General features: G+C 36.5%; 1 protein-coding gene across 13 annotated transcripts in view; it reads right to left on the bottom strand.

The window, feature by feature from the left end:
- The window catches only part of TENM2 (teneurin transmembrane protein 2), a 1,203,413-nt gene that overhangs the window by 689,758 nt on the left and 500,802 nt on the right, over positions 1 to 12,853 (bottom strand). The window lies entirely within an intron of this gene.

Here is a 12,853-nt window from a genome sequence, read left to right as displayed (position 1 = left end):
TAGTGTAAATATAACTTTTATATGCACTGAGAAACCAAAAACTTCATTTGACTTGTTTTATTGCAATATTCACTTTATTGATATGGTCTAGAACTGAACCCATAATATCTCTGAGCTACGCCTGTATTCATGCAGCCTTTGGAGATGCAAAAGAACAGCAAAGAGGGGAACCTGGAACAACACTATGGACAAAATGGACCTAAGAGACATATACAGAACATTCTCTCCAATGATAGTACAATACATATTCTTCTCAAGGGTACATGGAACATTTTCCAGGACAGACCATATGTTAGGCCACAAAAGTCGGCAAATTCAACAATGCTGAAATCATACCAACTATCTTCTCTGACTGCAGTGGCATAAAATTAGAAATCAATAACAAGAGGGAAACTGAAAAACTCATGGACATGTGAAAATTAAACAACACCCTCTTTAACAATAAATTGATCAAAGAAGAAATTAAAGGGAAATAAAAATGCTTCTTGAGACAAATGAAATGAAAACACAACATACCAGAATTTGTGGAATGCAGCAAAAGCAGTTCTAAGAGGGAAGGTCATAGCTAAATGCCTGCACTAAAAAGCAAGAACAATACCAAATAAACAACCTAACTCTATAACTTAAGGATCTAGAAAAAGAAGAACAAATTGAACCCAAAGTTAGCGGAAGAAAGGAAATAATTAAGAATAGTAGAAAGAAATGAAAAAAAAAACAGAAAAACAATGGAAAAGATTAACCAAACTAAGTGTTGGTTCTTTGAAAGATAAAATTGACAAGACTTTAGCTAGACTAACCAAGAAAAAAAGAGAAAGGGCTCAAATAAACAAAATCATAAATAAAAAGGAAACATTACAGTTGATGACACAGAAATTCAAAGGATCATAAGAGTCTACTATTAACAACTATATACCAACAAACTGAACAACCTGGAAGAAATGGAAAAATTCTTAGAAACATACAACTTAGTAAGACTAAATGAAAAATAAATAGAATATCTAAATAGACCAATAGCCACTAGGGAGATTGAATCAGTATCAAAAATCTCCCAATGAAGAAAAGCCCAGGACCAGATGGCTTCACTGGTGAATTTTACCAAATATTTAAAGAAGAATTAATACCAGTCTTTATCAAGCCCTTCCAAAAAAAAACCCCAAAAATAAACAAACAAGAAACCCAAAGAGGAGGGAACATACCCAGACTCATTTTACAAGGTCAGCATTTTCCTGATACCAAAACCAGAAAAAGACCCTAGTAGAAAACTATATTATATATCAGGCCAATATTCCTGATAAATATAAATGCAAAAATTCTCAATGAAACAATAGTAAACTGAATTCGGCAGCACATGAAAGGATCATTCACCATAATCAAGCAGGATTTATTCCAGGAATTCAAGAATGGTTTAACATATCAACATAACAGATCAATCAGTATGATACATCACATTAATAGAATGAAATAAAAGAATCATATCATCACCTCAATAGATACAGAAAAGAACATCTGACAAAATTTAATACCCCTTTGTGATAAAAACTCTTAATAAATTAGGCATAGTCAGAACATATCTCAACATAATAAAGCCCATAAATGGTAAGCCTACAACTAACATCATACTCAATGGTGAAAGGATGAAAGCCTTTCCTCCAAGATCAGGAACAAAACAAGGGTGCCCACTCTTACCTCTCCTATTCAACACAGTACTGGAAGTCCTAGCAAGAGCAATCAAATATGAAAAAAAAAAAAAAAAAATCAAAGGTATCATAATTGAAAAGAAAGAAATAAAATTGTCTCTATTTGTAGGTGACATGATTTTATATACAGAGAATCCTAAAAACTCAATCAAAAAACTGTTAGATCCAATCAGTGAATTCAGTAAAATTGCTGGATACAAAATTAACATACAAATATAAGTAGCAATTCTATACATTAATAACAATATTTCTGAAAAAGAAATAAAGAAGTCAATCCCATTTACTATAGCATCAAAAACAAAAAAAAAATGCCAAGTAATAAATTTAACTGAAGAGGAGAAAGATCTCTACATTGAAAAATATGACATTGATAGAAAAAAAAATAGAAAAAGAGACAAATAAATGGAAAGGTATCCATGCTCATCCATTAGAAAAAATAATACTGTTAAAATGTCAATACTACTAAAAACACTCCTAAAATTTATATGAAACCAGAAAAGACCCTGAATCACCAGAGAGTCTTGAGAAAGAACAAAGCAGGAGATATCAATTTCTTGATTTTAAGCTGTGCTATAAAGCCACAGTCATCAAAATGGTATGGTACTGACATAAAACAAATAGACCAAAGGAACAGAATTGAGAGCCCAGGAATAAACCCAAGCAAATATGGTCAAACAATATTTCACAAGGGAGCCAAGAGTACTCTATGGAGAAAAGGCAGTCATTTAATAAATGGTGCTGGGATAAATGGATATTCACATGTAAAAGAATGAAACTGGACCCACATCTCATACCACTCACAAAAATTAACTCCAAATGGATTAAAGATTTAATGTAAGATCTGAAAACATGAAACTTCTAGAAGAAAACATAAGAACAAAGATTCTTAACATAGGTCTTGGTAATGATTTTTTTTAATATGATACATAAAGCACAAGGAATAAAATAAAAAAATAAACAAATAGGATTACATCAAAATAAAAAACTTCTGCACACAAAAGAAACCATCAACGAAATGAAAGACAACCTACAGAATGGGAACAAGATATGTGAATCATATATTTGATAAGAGGTTAATTTCTAAAACATAAATAATTCATATAATCAATAGCAAAAAAACAAATAACCCAATGAACAAAAAAATGGGCAAAGGACCTGAATAGATTTCTTCAAAGAAGAGGTACAAAAGGCCAACAGATACATGAAAAGATGCTCACCTTCATTAGCCATTAGGGAAATGCAAATTAAAACCACAGAGAGATATCACGTCATGCCTATTAGAATGGTCATTAACAAAAACACAGGCTATAAAAACAAATGCTGGTGTGGATATGGAGAAATGTGCACTGTTGGGATTTTAATTTAATTGGTATAACCACTATAGAAAACAGTATGGAGGATCCTCAAAAAATTAAAAATGAACTACTGAAATTCCACTTCTGGGACTATATCCAAAGGTAGGGAAAGCATGAAATTAAGAAGCTATCTGCACCTGCATGTTCATTGCAGCATTATTTATAATAGCCAAGATGTGGAAACAACTTAAGTGTCCATAGATAGATGAATGAATAAAGAAGTTGTGATTATATATAGATAGAGACACAGATATAAAAATGGAATATTATTTAGCCATAAAATGAGAAAATTCTACCATTTGCAATAACATGAATAGACCTTGAAGGCATTGATTAAGTGAAATAGTGAAATAAGCCAAAGACAAATACTGTATGATCTTATTTATATGTGTAATCTACAAGAAAAAAATCACAGAAAAAGAGATCAGATTTATGGTTACCAGAGGTGGGGGTGGGGGTCAGGGGAGGAAGAATTGGAGGAAGGTGGTCAAAAGGTGAAAACTTCCAGTTATAAGATAAGTAAGTACTGGGGATGTAACATACAGCATGGTGATTATAGCTATCACCACTGTGTGATACAAAGGAAAGTTGTTAAGAGAGTAAATCCTAAGAGTTCTCATCACAAGTAGAGATGTTTATTCTTTTCTTCTTTCTTTTCTTTTTGTTGTATCTATAGGAGAAGACGGAAGTAGCTGAACCTATTGTGGTCATCATTTCAGAATATATGTAAATCAACCATCATGACGTATGTCTTAAACTTATTCAGTGATATATATCAACTGTCAATAAAACTGAGGGAAAAAAGAGGGGAGACTGAGTAATTTTACCCACCCACTTAAGCCAGAGTGGCTAGATCAAATGAGTAGGGAATGCTCTCAAAAACAGTAACTTAAATGTTGTGTACCCCTTGGGCTTCTCACTGAAATCTTCTGAAAAGGCACATCCAGAAGGCACGTATAAACCAAAAAGGAAACTGGAAAGTCATCTGAACTTGGATTTTAAAAGATTTTAAAAAGAAAATTGACAATTATTTTCATCTCAGAGAAGTGATAATTCAACCTAGAACAGCCATGTTAACAACATGCTTCTAATTGTCCAAAATATGAAGAAAAAAAGGGCAAGAAGGAATCATATTAAAGAGAAACTTTATCCTGAAGACAAAGAAAATGTTGGGTTCAAGGGACTCTTGTTTAGGTCTTAGGTATTCTGAGAAGGTAGATATTACATTAGGAACAAGGAACAACAGGTGTGACAGGGAAGCATGGAAACAGGGTTTAAGAGAAGGTGGGGGGACAGGAAAGTCTCATCAGCTCTTATCTGTATTATCCTTAGACCATCATAGGTACCCTCCTTATTGACAGTCTCGCCTCTATCCTGCACACCAAATTAATCATCCTAGAAATTGTTTCATCATGTCACAGTATTGCTCAAATACCCTTCAAAGGGTTCTTACTGAAAATCAAATCCAATTGCTTTCCCATGGCATTCAATGTAGGGTTGCCAGATAAAATATAGGATACCCAGTTAAATTTGAATTTCAGATAATAATTTTGCTTGAGACCAGCTATGCCAAAAATTACTTGTTGTTTACGTGAAATTCAAATTTAACTGGGTATCGTGTAATTTTATTTGCTAAATCTGCAAATTCAAAGGCATTTCTAATTTGGAGCTTTATCTTCTTGCATGCCATTAAAGTGGTTTTCTTGACCTGTGACTTGCACAAGGAATATTCTGGTGTCCAAGCGAGGCTGCTACTGGCACCCTCACCTGGTATGTCTATTTTTCTCTCTATATCCAGCAAAGTATTACATCACAGTCCCCAGTGAGTATACTTAGCCCCTAAGAAATTACATCTATGAGATGCATATGTTCCTCATTTGACACTCGGTAAACACCTATGCTGTTTTTATCAACATTTTGACACTGCTGGTAGGGTGGCATTTGGGGTTATTTAAGCCCTCAATTGTTATCCTAATCTGCCCATTCATGCTCTAGATGTGTCCTTCCTTATAGATACAGAGACTCAACATGGCTTAAACCTGAAGCCTTAGAGCCTCTGAGAGGTTCGATAATTGTCTAAGACTACAAGTCTGGCAAGTGACAGAGCAGGTTTTGGACTTAATTAAGAACCAGTGTGTGTCACTCTTAAACCATGCTGTTGATTTTTGTTGATTTGACCCTTCCTGAATTTCCTTCGTATTTTCCTTTCTGTCTCTATGCATTCCACCCCACTATGTGCTATAAAGGAGCGATGGCCACCAGGCCAGCTTCTCTGCCTGCAGTGTCTTTCCAAAGCCTCGGCCATAATTCATTGTACTCAAGCCCATCACAAATCTCCCTACAACCACCATGAATGTGGTCCCCGCAAGTTCAGGAAACTTCCTTCCTACCAAGTGTATTGGCTTATTTTTCCGGGTTGTTGATTCTCTGACCCCCATCTACTGTTTTGCTTTAACTCATACAAATCCCTATTGTGTGCATATTCCACCCAAGTCATATCTTCTCTGAATATTCCCATTTCTTGCTTCCCTGTTCTGTCTCCTGGTAATCCTCTGCTTTCCCATCTTGAACAATCAAGGTCTTTAATCTCTATTCATATTTCATCTCCTTCAGAAGGCTTTCCTTGATTATCCTAATCAGAAGTCATAGAACCTTAAATTTGGAAGGAAGACCTCAGAGTTCATCTCATATCATATTCCAGTTTGCACATTCATTTTCTGGATACATATTTGATCTTCCCATTGGATACACACTTTGGGAAAGTTGGGGACCATGGTCTCCATATCTTACCTTTCTTGCATTGTCCAGATTAGATTACCTGCCATTTTTTAGAGGATAGACACACACACACACACACACACACACACACACACACAACATATGAATACACAAATGAATATATATGTATATACATATATATATTTCAATTCTTATCAGTTGAAACTAAACATTTCACATGTCTTATTAACTAATAAAACTTTCAATGTCTTATAGAGACAAAAAACAACTTCCATCGTCCTTAGATCTTAGGCAAATTACTTTTTTAAAGGATTCAGTTTCCTTACCTGCAGATGGGGGAGAATATTAGCTCCCACCTCATGGTGTGGCCGTGAGAGTGAATGACACAAAACACTCAAGGCAGCTTAACGGCTCTGTTTGAAGACAATTCTAAGTAAAAATGTGCTAAATAAATGAAAGATGTTGGTAGAGAGGTACTCTATTTCCCACTATACCTAGGAAACGTGATCTAACTCACAGCACAAACAAGGCTGTGAAAAGATAAAGTGCTGGGCAATGAGGTTTACTGGAGTTCAAATTCAGAGAGCGAAGTGCCTGAGTTCTAGTAACTATTATAAGATAACTTGTTGGGCCATTATTTATTATAATAAACTGGGAACGACTTTGATCCTCAGTTTATTTTTTAATAACAATTATAGACTGTAGTCTTTGAAAACAATATAAAGGAAGCCTTCAGGTCTCGCCCAATACTTTGAAATCATCAGTAAAAATACATACAGGATATTCTTGTGCCTAAAGCAGTTGTCATCCAGGCGCGAAGATGCAGGAAGGAGGAACAAAAACGGTAGACACCCCTCAGAAATAAAGGGAACCACTTCTAATGTTTAGCAAGGTTTGCCAACCATGCTACGAGGCGTCCTGTGATACTCCGGGGTCATTTATTTGAGGGCAGTAAGTGAAACCTCTTTAGGCTCCCACGCTCCTTGGCGTCACGGACTTGCGTACTGCTGCTTTCTTCACGTCAGCTCAGTCGAGCCATGTACCTTCCTCAGCCTTCTCCACGCAGACGGGGGAGTTAATGCAGTTAGATTGCTCCTGGGCTTCTAGCCGGACTACTTCAAATGCTATTATTTTCATTTGTGACGTGCATCAGCAGCAGGGCTCACATTTGAGGGCAGCTACAAACAGACATCTGAGTCCGCTTGCCGGCAGAGAAGCCGCGCGGCCCCACTGAAACCCAAGGCAGCGACGACACCGTAAATCTGTCCATTTCCTCAACAGCGCTCGTGCGCGCGCGGGCCTCCACCCACCGGAATGGGACTCTTGAGCAAGGGGGATTGCTCCTAGTGGGCGCGCTTGGGGGCAGGGGGGCGGGGGAAATTTGCTAACGGATCACGAGCCCGTTTTGACAACACGGGATTGATGCAATCAGAGTAAAAACTTAAATCATCAGGCCTTTCTTCTTATAACTGCCGTATTGTGAGAAAATCCTCTTTGGGCCAAAAAGAAAAATTTTTTAAAAAGCACCCATCACCCAGAATTCCTTGAGGATTAAAAGTCATAATGGGGAGAGAGAGAGGGAGAGAGAGAGATACTGGAAATAAAGTGTTAAGCTCAGGGCCTGACAAACAGTCAAAACTAAATAAAGAGTGCCTGAAGTTGTTCGCACGCGCGCACTGCTCATAGGCACAGATATTCACATGCAAACACTCAAGCAGCCTTTTCCAGTTTCATTCCTGATTCTTATTCGTTATTTTTAAATTTTATTCCTTGTAGACCATTGTTTCTCAAATTATCTGTGTGAAGTAATTTTTTAAAAAAGTTTCCAATCTGACACAGAAATAAAATATAGTAAAAAATGAATTACTAGAGGGCGCCTGGGTGGCTCAGTTGGTTAAGCGACTGCCTTCGGCTCGGGTCATGATCCTGGAGTCCCGGGATCGAGTCCCACATCAGGCTCCCTGCTCAGCAGGGAGTCTGCTTCTCCCTCTGACCCTCCTCCCTCTCATGCTCTCTGTCGCTCATTGTCTCTCTCGCAAATAAATAAAATCTTAAAAAAAAAAATTAAAAAAAAAAAAAAAAAAAAAAAAAGAATTACTAGCAAAATGGGTATCTTGGTAATATCAAAGTGCTCTAACAGTTTCTAATATTCTGAGTTTCTCCCTATATATTACTGTAGATTGGTAGCAGTTTGTTCCGCAGATCATACTTTAAGTAACAATACTTCAGGTACATTCTATATTGCTTAGTACAAAGGACTGTTCTCGAAAAAACGGTCAAGGACCATAAAAAAATTTTTGTTCGTGATAGATAAAGTTGGTGACAAACAAAGTGCACCCCACCTAATTTAATTTTAGACGAGTAGCCATTCCCTTCTTCGCTAGTCCACTCATCAGCTTCAAACATGTTGGGATATTTCCAGAGGACCCACAAATACTGGGCTCTGTGGAGGCTGTAACTTCTGTCACTTGTATTTTTGATCATCACAACAGATATTTTAGAGTTTACAAGGGCTAAGAAAATCTTTTCAGCATTAGGAAATTTTAACTTTAAATCTGTGATTCATTTGTTCTTTTATAAGCTAGCCCAGTTAGTCACTTATTTCTGTACCAATCAACAGAACCCAATCAATTCTTTATATGATTGTACCTGTAAATACACTTTTTAAAAGGTTTCGAGGCTCCTCCTATCAAAACTACTCTTCATCTCAGCTCTCCCACTGTGTCTACTCCATGTGTTCTGACACCCTGGGCTTCAGCTGTAGGCGGGGAACTCTATGAAAGACACGAAGACTCTCCCAAGTACAGAAGGTAATACACTAAGATGGAATGTAAAAGAGATGATACTAAACCAGGAAGCATGGGAATGAATTCTGGTTACGGCAACATTACTTAAAATTATAAGACTACAGATTGTTCAAGTTTAAAGAAACTCCTGAAGATCACGCTCAATCTCCTTATTTATATACGTCAAAACTAAAATAGGGGCAAGAGTCGTTCTACAGCAGGACCAAGAATCTGGCTCAGAAGGCAAGAGGGCAGTGATTAAACAGAAACCATTGCTGACTGATTTGCTTTTTTTCCACCTAAGATTCCGACTTATAAAATTGAAAAAAAATATATAGCTTTTTCCATTCACTCAGTCCAACACCTACTATATATAATCCTATATGCAGAAGAGAACAGAGTTCTCCAGATGAAACAAGTCGAGTCAGGACCAGGCTTTCTTATTGTCTTTACCATTGTTAAATACAGGTATAAAGTATACTGTTAGAGAAATCTTTCTCCTATTTTTAATCCTTCCACTTCAATCACTTCTACAATACTTACTCAAAAAAACAAAAATTCAAGAAAAACCATATGGGAATATATAATAGAGACTTTCAAAAAGCCTGGAGATAGTTGTCAGTAACAAAGGACAGCTAAATTGGGCTAAGATATTTCTACACACATACCGTAAGAAGAGACAAGAATGTGAAGAGCTTACAGCAATTCATTTGAATGAGTTCAATAGAGATTATTTTAATACATAGTAATATCAGTCATTGATTGAGCAGCTACAAATGCTGGGCACTTAATAAATGTCATCATATTTTTTGGTAAGTACCATACAGGGTATGATGGATTCGTAGGATGAAATTCAGTAAAGTTAAATAATTTTGTCCATTTATACAGCTAGACAGACAGAGGTTTAAATCCCAGGTGGCTTAGTATATGCCAGATATTACAGTAAGATTTATGCATGAACGATTTCATTTAATCCTCTCAACAAACTTCTAAAATAGGTATTATTATAACTCAAATTTAAAGAAGAAATTATCCACACTCAGATTAAGAAATTTAGCTCAGTTAATACAATGAATAAGTCACAAAACTGGAATTCTGAATGCAGTGCCCATGCTTTATTCTCCAGTACCCTTTCCCTCCTGGCAGCAAGGGGCAGGATATTCAACTACACCCCACTCATGCCTAGCCCATGATATTTTGCAGTGCATTTTGACTTCCAAATGAGCTAGTGGAACTGGGAAAGAATGACCTTTCTTATCTAAGATGAATACATTTCCAATTATTGCATACTGCTGTCACGTTGCATCATTCAACATTGCTTCCTAATTCACAGCCCTCCAAATTGTCAGAATTTCACTGGACACTTTAATTATTGAAGTTTATCTAAATAAAAAAAAAAGGCACCATGAAATTTGTCAGAAGACTGATTTTGTACAGCTATCAAAGCAAATGCTAGATACTTTGTATGAGCTTATTAAAAAGTATTTCATGAAAAGGTATAAACTTCCAGTTACAAGATAAACACCAGGGATGTAATGTACAACACAATGACTGTAGCTAACACTGCTGTACGATTTATAAGGAAGTTGTGAAAAGAGTAAATCCTAAGAATACTCATCATAAGGAGAAATTTTTTCCTTTTATTCTTTTTTTCTTTTTATTTGTAGCTATATGAGAAGATGGATGTTAGTTGAACCTATTGTCATCATTTCACGATATATATTAATCAGATCATCAGGCTGTGTACCTTAAACTTATAAAGTGGTGTATGTCAATTACTTCTCAATAAAACTAGAAAGATATTTAATAGACGTGCACTCAAACTTTTTTACCGCCCCCCCCCTCCCCCCCCCCCCCCCCCCCCCCCCCCCCGCCCCGAGAAGGGATGGATTTCTCTGGAGGTTTTAGAGAAGCTACAAGGTGACTTGATGCGTCATTTTGATAGGGCAGAAGCATCCCTTTTGCACACTAAAGATAAACTTTGTTTTCTTCTTATCAGAGCAAGATAACACTATGTCATCGGATTAAACTTTCATTCAATAAACATTTACTGAATGCCTACTGTGCACTATGGTTGGAGTACAAGTACTCATGGTTCCCACCCTCACAGAATTCTGAACCTACAATTCATAAGGCACAAATAATTTATTCAATGAAAAAATATCATCAGGAGAAGTGCAGAAAATATTATGGGATCACAGGTGAGTAAGCGACAATTTCCTTCTCGGGGTCGGGGAAGGGCCTAAGAGAAAAGGAGCCATTTTCTTCTATCTTTGAAGTAGTAGCATCAGTTTACCAAGTGGGACAAGGAATAGAGCAATCTAGACAGGGGGAGCAGCATAGATATTGAGAGTCCAGGAAATGCAAAACACGGGAAATAAAATGGTAGGTTTGAAAGGATGTCATACAACTGCAGGAAAAAGGGAAAAATTCATAACATGAGATTTCAATCATCCAAATATGTACATATAATTTATGATGAATGTCTGCCGAATTTCTTTTGGGGCGGGTGCTGTTCTTTGTTGGATCTTTAGGCCGACTAAACATGATCCTTGGGGCTTGCCTATGCATGTGGGCCTATGTAATATTTCAGATATACCCTTTTTGCATCAAAAAGTTAAATTCAAGAATGATTTTTTTCTTTGGGGGAATGCAAAGTTTCAGTTGCTCTTTTTTGTAAACAACAATTCTCTCCTTCCATTTGAGATAATGGGGATTGGAGGCAGATAAGAAGGGAGATTGGTGGGGAGTATGGGGGACTCTTGATCAAAGATCTTATTTCCAGAGAGTTCATTCTTAATGCCAGGAGACAGAGGATTGATTGCATTTGAATCCATGTGGACTCTGTGCTTTTCTGATGTATTGTGGGTTGTTTAAGGGTAGAGCATATGCCCTCAGAAATATTTGCATAAACATTTCAGCAAGATTCCACGATCTTACTTCTCTACATGACAGATCTGTGAACATTTCAGGAGCAGATTTCCACAGACACTGACTGAGATTTATTCTAGAAAATAAAAGCTCCAAATGTATGCTAATAGAGAAAGCATTATCCATGGTAGAGGGCATAAGCCAACCAATTAGCCAATGAATAAGAATAAGAAAGAAGGATATCTAACTTCCTAAAGACAGAGACTCAGAGAAGTTCTATGTTTCTTGGGTTTGTTTGTTTTTTTTTTTTTTTAAGTGTGTTGGTATTTTTACAGTAACTTTTTAGGAAGAGATATAAAACAATAAACGTTGACTATGAAGTAATCACAAAATGCAAACAAGCCAAAAGAAGAAAAACATAAACTACTTCCAAAGCATTCAACAGTTGTTCTTGTTGTTTTCTGATTATGTAAGTAGTAATCTAGGCTTGTTATGAAACATTTAAAAAATACAGAACCATGTATTCCCACTACCCCACTGTTAGCAATCTGTTGCAGAATATTCCATCCCTCTTTTCTTCTTTTCTAGGTATGTGTGTCTGTAGGGGTGGGGGTGGGGGTGTGTGTATGTGTGTGTCTGTGTGTTATTTGTTCCGTAGATAGGGAGAAATACATAGGTAGTTTTTGACATTATTATCCGGATGTATGCATCCACATCTTGTATATATTTTTAGAGATGACTCCCTGCTATTCCGCTGTTCCTAATTTACTGACTTATCTATTTTGGTATTTTTAAAACTCTGGATTCCTCCAGTAGAGGTATCTTTTTGTTGTTCGTGAAGGCATGAGAAGCCGTTATGCAAATATTGGATACTGCTCATGTTTTCTTCTTGTTTTTAAGGCCATGAATAAATTTACTATTCCTTGGGCAGGTCTTTTTTCCTTTGTTAGGTGGGTTGGTCATTCTGAATATGCAGAAACACACATTCACTCCCCCCAACCATGACTTATAATTCGGAGATAACAAACAGACATACTTTGAAATACAATACTACTAATAAAAATAATCCAAACTAAACCCTTCTAACAGTGTCAACCAAGTCACATAACTACTGAAAATATTTGCTATGGAATATAAATAAGTAGGTTTCACTATTTGCTTCCCTATTTTCCCCTCATACTTCTCAAAGAGGACTATAATCTGGTAGAAATTTCAGGTCCAAGGTGATTTCTACACTAGAATTCCTGAGATGAGAATAGAGAAGGGTCTCAGTCTAAAAGGTGATAGCCAGTGAGAAATTGCCATGAGTTCATATAGAAATGGAAGAAAGTTAGAATTGGTCCTCTAAGTTCCAGGGTCTTTCACATAGAGGAGTTGACCCTATAGAAATTTCTATGTTCTTGAA

Source organism: Phoca vitulina, unplaced genomic scaffold (genome assembly GCF_004348235.1).
Source record: "Phoca vitulina isolate PV1807 unplaced genomic scaffold, GSC_HSeal_1.0 scaffold6, whole genome shotgun sequence".
NCBI classification, from domain to species: domain Eukaryota; kingdom Metazoa; phylum Chordata; class Mammalia; order Carnivora; family Phocidae; genus Phoca; species Phoca vitulina.
Note: the sequence above shows the minus strand (reverse complement) of the source record. Positions and strands in the feature narration are given on the sequence as shown.